Raw genomic sequence first — 7,501 nt, forward strand, 5'->3', positions numbered from 1 at the left:
TTGAACAGGTTAAAGGGAGAAGTAAATGCACTTCTGGGTGATAGTAGAACTTAAGATTCCTCCCTTATTCTTTGTGCACATTGAAAGGTTTAAAGGCAATGTTGTTTCAAACTGCTGTTCTTGAACCAGCTGTCTCCAAAACATTTGAGATGTTTATTAAGAATTTGTGTTATTTGGCTTCATCCAGTCTTATTAAATCAGAATATTAAGAAGGTATACTTAAATGCACTAAAGTTTGAGAATGACTGATTCCAGGACACATCTCACTTCCAGGTTAAATAATTTCCAATTTTCAATGCTTTCCTTTTACATGTAATGATATTAGCCATTTTTCTATTTATCTTTTACTTGTGCTTAATATTCAACATAGTTTATGGTTAGTTCATTCAATTTCTAAACTGAATAAAATACTACTGACATTTATTGATTGATTTTTCCCTTTCTTTATTTTAATATTAGAAGAGCTACTTGTTCTTTGCACAGCTCTGGGTCTTTTCTCTAGCTGGGTCTGATGAGACTATAGCCTTCTATGAAAAGACATAGGTACATGTACAAATGCAACACATATAACTTCAGTTGGTTCATAGACACTCTGAAGCTGATTCATGGACCACAGTTAGTAATAATCACTTTAATAATGTAAAATTTTACCAGCATAATGGGAGATTTTAATGAACATTTTTAAGGAGTTGATATGTTAAGCAGGCAGAAACAAATAATCAAACTTCAAAAATATAGAAGAGAAAATATAAACAACATAAATAAGTTTAACCTAATGAATACGGTGTGTGTGTGTGTGTGTGTGTGTGTAAATGCATAGAACATTCTCAGAGTACATATTTTTGTCAAGAACATACCACGTATTTACTGAAGTGGACCACACACTGGGCCATAAACGTGTCTCAACAAATGTCAAAAAGCCACACGTGGCTATTGAACACTTGAAATGTGACTAGTCTGAATTGAAAGAGGTTGCAAATACAAGTTTGAAAAAAAGAAACTGGATTTCAAAGACTGCATAGGAAAAAAGAGTGCAAAATATCTCATTAATATTACCTGTTGAAGTGATATTTGGCATCTATTGAATTAAATAAAACACAATATGAAAATTTTAAAAAAGTTTATAACAGTCATGGTATGTGACTAAAATGTGACTTAACTAGAAATCAGAAGAAAAAAATTAAGTGTATTAGTTTTCCATTGCTGTGTAACAAATGACCACAACTTAGCTGCTCAAAACAACACTCATGAATTATCTCACAGTTCAGTATGTCAGAAGTCTGGTGAAGCTTGTCTGGTTTCTCTGCTTAGGATCTCCCAAGACAGTAATCAAGATGTTGGCTGGGCTGAGATCTTATCTGGAGGACCTTGGAAAAGAACTCGTTTCTCTATTAGTAAGGGTTCTCCAGAGAAATAGAACCAATTGGATGGATAGATAGGTGATAGATGATAGATAGATAGATAGATAGATAGATAGACAGATAGATAGATAGATGATAGATAGATAGACAGATAGATAGAAAGATAGTTAGATTTATTGTAGAAATTATCCCACATGGTTATGGAGGCTGAGAAGTCCACAACCTGCTGTCTGCAAGCTGGAGAGCCAGGAAGGCGGGTGGTATAATTCAGTCCAAGTCTGAACGTCTGAGAACCAGGGCATCAATACCAGCATTAGGTGAGATTTTTCTAATATGGAAAATCTAAACAATAAACTATTAGAATGAATAGGATAGTTTACCAAGTTATAGAATGAAACATAAAGGTAGAAAATTATTGTGTTTCTATGTATCAGCAACAATGAAAGAAGTAGATAATGAAATTTTCAAAGTATATCAGCCACAAAAATATAAAATAACTACAAATAAATTTAATATAGATATACAGAAATCTTCCTGAAGAAAAATTTATAACTATTTAAAGACATTAAAGTAGGCCTAAATAGATACTTCATGTTAATTGGTTGGGAGAGTCAATAAAATAAAGATTTCAATTATTTCCAAATAGATCTATAAGTTTTATGAAATTTAAATCAAAACCTCATTATATATGAAAGCAGTGTATAGTAAGATGACCTTGAAAGAGAAGAAGGTGTGACCACTTATTCTTCAGGTATCAAGATATGTTATAAAGCTATGATAATTAAAGCAGTGTGACATGGAGCAAGGATAGGTAAATAAACCAATATAACACACCAGAACCTATTATTTCTAGATAAACATGATGTATGACAGAGGTGATACTATAGATCTGTGAAGACGATCAATAAATGATACTGGGGCAATTGGTTATCCGCATAGGAGAAAAAAAAGAAATTGGATTCCTACCTTGTAGTGTAGACAAAACACAATTCGATTGTGATTAAAGACCTAAATGGGAAAATGAAAGTATAGAATTTAATATAGGAGAATATTCTTGATTTTGAGATATACAGGATTTCTTTCAAAAAGATAAAAAGTACAAAGCATAAAGGAAAAACAAAACCCTGATAAGTGTAGCTCATATATGAGCCACATAATAATTCAGATCTTATCCTACAATGACCATATTTTGGTGAACTTTGGAAACAGGTATGGTGTCAGAAGCAACTCCCTAATGTCAACTCTTTCCCATTAACCACGCCAGCAGTACTATAGGACAAGCAATAGGCTAGAATAAAATACAGATGCAGAGAGGAGTTTGAGAAGAGACTGCAAAACATAAAGATGTGGACAAACAAAGGGAGAAAGCCAGAGGAGGGTTAAAAGGGAGAAGCTAGCTCTCTGTTCAAGCCCCTTTTACCTGTTCGGGAGGGAACCAAGTCCAAAGGGTGGTTCACCAGTCGAGAAGTCTGCATGTACATTACAGCCAATGTGAATCTAGACTAGAGATTTTCAGAAAAAATCATTGCTCTTTTGTTATTTGAAAAGGAAGTCGTACAAACATTGATTTCAGTTTTTAATCTCTGTGTTAATCATGTGAATAAAAATCAATGTCTGCAATACAATATGTAAAAGAAGCACATGAATTTTGCTGAAAATTGTATGTGTAATCTTCTATTGAACGTGGGACAAACCAGGTTGATAGTTTGCATCAATAATCATGACATCCAATCCACTCCATGAAGGCAAGTTGATTAATCTCTCCATGCTGAAAGAGATTGAGGAAAAACCAATTCAAATCTGGATATTTTGTTATTATTAGAGAATTAATCTTTGAAAAAAACTATAGAAATGTGTTCTCGAGGATGATCATTAGGAATATGAAAGTAGCTAAGTAATGTAAGAAATGATAGAAAGTAGTTTGAAATGATCTCAAATATTTGAAGGTTACTTGGAAAATATATAACATTAAAGAACTTATTCAGGGAAAGCAAACTGCCACGGCTCTTACTTGCTACTGATAGTTATTAAATAGTCTGTTTAGTAGAAGTTTCACACAGATTTTGATTTTCAAGGTTAATATCTGCAGAGATGTCATTTGACCTGGCCTAGACTCTCTAAGCCAAAGTACCACTTCTATCTAAAAGTAGCTCTCAACACCACAGTCATAATTACCAGTAGGAAATCTTTATTCTATTGGGACTGGACTTCGTAGATCTTACTACCATAGGCACTGCAAACTTCTCATCACTGCATAAATTTGTAAACTAAAGATGACACAGGCGGGACACAAAAAGAGAAAGACAAGGAATTCTGACAGGCTAATGGTCCAGTCACATTATATTTCTTTTCCTTTTATGAATGCCAAAAGTCACACAACAGATACGATCCTCACTGCAAGTAAAATGTATCCATGGATCCCATTCTCCGAGAAACAAGTTTCAAATGACCTCATGTTAGAACAATGTATCACCAGTAATGAAGGAAGCATGGATTGTCAGCAATAGTTTCGGCCTTCTGAAATATCCAAAAGCATTATTGGATTATTGTAATATTTTGAGAATATTCTTTTTAATTAAAGTTGAAATATTGGCTCTCCACTTAAAAAAAAAGTGTATCACAACATATTTGGAAACAATGTTACAGGAAAGTGATCCCAGATGTTCTCTGAGAAGTCATGAAAGCCCATTTGAAAAATACTGATATACAGTAATGTATGTGTGGGTATAAGTTAAATCTATGTGTATACACACATTCATGTATATCTTATACAGACACACACACACACACACACACTCATATATGATGACAATAAAATAAACCAGAGTAAATGTGGAAATTTTGGGAAAGAAATTGATAACTCTCCATAAACAATTTGCTAAAGTAAATCACTGAACTTAATGGTTGAAATGAAACACAAGGGAGCAATTAGGTAGAGTAAAGGCAAATAAATAAGGCCAAACTTCATGCAAATACACTGCTTCTTCAGGGCTGCTGCTAAGTTTCAAGAAAACTTAACTTGACTAGTTAAATCTCAGAAAGGAGAAGTATTAAGACCATCTTCAGAATCCAGATGGAGTTACAAGCTCCTTTTTCATGTTCAAAAAACAAAAGTAAATGGGGTGAAGGTGGAACTTTACAGAGTAGCTTTTGTTTTTTTTACAAAGTAGTTTTAAATAGACCATTAGAACAAATATTAAGGTTTAATGTTTTTCTAAAAGAATTAATTAACAGAAGAAATAAAATATGACAATGATTATTTGAATAAAGTATTTGAGGACAGTGAATTAAAATTTTTTAAAGATTTTATTTATTTATTTATTTGAGAGAGAGCACAAGCAGGGGGAGCAGCAGACTCCCCGCTGAGCAGAGAGCCACTTAACTGACTGAACCACCCAGGCACCCCTGAATTAAAAATTTTTAATTAAATAATTATCCTGTCCAACATACATTTTTAAAAGTTGGGGATATTCAAGAAAAATAAAAAATTATCAGAGTATTTCCTTAAAAACAATACTTATTGAATTGTTTATTGCAGAAAATTTAGATGAATAGAAAGAAATGAAATCTCAATTCAATCCTCTGTAGGTGGAAACGTCCAAAGCAATAAATAAATTGTATATAAATTAGAATAAAAATAAGTATAGAAGTGTGTAGATTAAAAAGGAACAAATAAAGTCATTTACCTAGAATTATATAAACTAATGCAAAAGCCCAGCAAAATAACCAGATAGAAAATAAGCATACAAAATTAGTAGCTTTCCATCACACAAACAAAAAAATATTAGATACGTATTTTTAAAAGATTCCATTTAAAAAGCAGTAAAGACTTTGTCAAGTTATAAGTAAATAATTGAGTAACAAGTTATGACATAACCTATAAAACTTTACTGAAGTTTCTAAAACAAAAACGTACTAAGTGGAAAATAAACCATATTTATAGATAGAAATGCTCAATATTGTAAATATTTTAATAATTCAGAGAAGGCTATAAATGAAATCCCAATCAAAATCTCCACAGGATATTTCATGGAACTTGATATACTGATTTTAAAATTCATATGGAGGAACAAAGGCTTAAGAATAACCAGGTGGCAATATATGTTAAGAAAAAAAAAAAGAAGAAGAAGAAGATAGCAACAGGGGAAGAATGAAGGCGGGGAACGGGAGGGGGAGACGAACCATGAGAGACGATGGACTCTGAAAAACTGAGGGTTCTAGAGGGGAGGGGGGTGGGAGGATGGGTTAGCCTGGTGATGGGTATTAAAAAGGGCATGTTCTGCATGGAACACTGGGTGTTATGCACAAACAATGAATCATGGAACACTACATCAAAAACTAATGATGTAATGTATGGTGATTAACATAATAAAAAAAAATTCTAAAAAAAAAAAAAGAATAACCAGGTGGAATCTGGGTGGCTTAATTGGTTAAGCCTTCGACTCCTGGCTCAGGTCACGACCCCAGGATCATGAGATGGAGCCCCACGATGGACTCTGTGCTCAATGCAGAGTCTGCTAAAGTTTCTCCTCCCTCTCCTTCTGTCCCCCTCCCTGCACTCCCTCTCTCTCTTTCTCTCTCAAATAAATAAATAAATCTTAAAAAAAAAAAAATAGAACAACAACCAGGAAAATCTTGAAAGGGAAGAAAGCAATTGAATGATGCATTCACCTTGACGTTAAAACAAAGTATAGAGCTAAAATTAATTATTAAATATTATATATTAAATATAAAATAACTATTAAATAGAGCTAAATTTAATAATCAAATAATTAATAATGAATATATTATATATAATATATAATTAATAATGAATTTTAGAGCAGGATACTACAAGACAAAATGGATTAATCATATATAGCTGAGTGAAGTTCTGAACTTTCCCCTGTGGAAATGTGGAAAATGTGTGATGTAGGCCAGCATTTCAAACCAGTGGGAAAGGATGAGCTCAATCAATGTTTTGGGAAAATGAAAAGGTGTAGAAGTAGAGCCCTACCTCAAATCATTACATTTCAGCTGGTCTACAAACCTAAACAAAAATATTTTTTTTTTTTTAAAGATTTTATTTATTTATTTGACAGAGACAGAGACAGCGAGAGCAGGAACACAAGCAGGGGGAGTGGAAGAGGGAGAAGCAGGCTTCCTGCTGAGCCGGGAGCCCGATGTGGGACTCGATCCCAGGACCCTGGGATCATGACCTGAGCCGAAGGCAGTCGCTTAACCAACTGAGCCACCCAGGCGCCCCCTAAACAAAAATATTAAGGTACTAGTAATGAATGTGGTGGAATGTGCTTATGGTTTTAGGGAGAGGAAGGCCTTGATTAGCAAAACAGAAAAAGCAAATGCTAAAGGAAAAGACTGACAAGCTTGTCTAAATTGAAACTAACAGTAACGTGAAAAAATGATCCTTACCTTGGGAGCTAGTATTTACAACCTGTATAACATAATCAATTAATATGCAGGAAAATGTGAGTGTGTTGTATAATTTGCATAATGTCTATACCCTTCAAAATTAATAAACTAAAGACAAAACAACCCAGCAGAAAAATAGATGAGGAATATAAACAGGTAATAGGAGAAGACTTAACTGACCAATAAACATAAAAATATGTTGTACTTTGCTAACAGAAAAATGGATTAAAATAAAATGATTTATTAGTTTTTGATCTCATAGGCAAAATGTTAAAGTTTAATAATATCAACTATCAGCAAGACTGTAAATCAATATGTGCTCTTTGCATTGCAGATGGGAATGTGAATTGGCAGAGCCCTTTTGGCAGACAACTTGGGAGGCTCTGTTAAAATTGAAAATGTGCAAACCCTAGTTTTGTTTATAAAATGAACAATTGGCAACAAGGTGAACAGCCGTTACAGTGGGCAGAGGAACTATGGAGTTAAGCAGATTTTTATATACTAGCATGACAAATGTCTTAAGTCATGACTAGGTAAACAAAAAAGACAAAAGATCAAAACAACAACAACAAAGAAGATTGCAAATTAGTACATTACAATGTGTTATTTGGGGGAAAATCCAATGAAAAACAAAACTGCATAATTTTACAAATGTAAATACAGAGGAAAAGTTCTAGATGGATGCTCATGAATTTCATAACAATGTTACTTCTATGGAGGGGCAAAGG

This window comes from Leptonychotes weddellii, chromosome 5 (assembly GCF_054177405.1).
Source record: "Leptonychotes weddellii isolate Sample4059 chromosome 5, ASM5417740v2, whole genome shotgun sequence".
Classification (NCBI taxonomy): domain Eukaryota; kingdom Metazoa; phylum Chordata; class Mammalia; order Carnivora; family Phocidae; genus Leptonychotes; species Leptonychotes weddellii.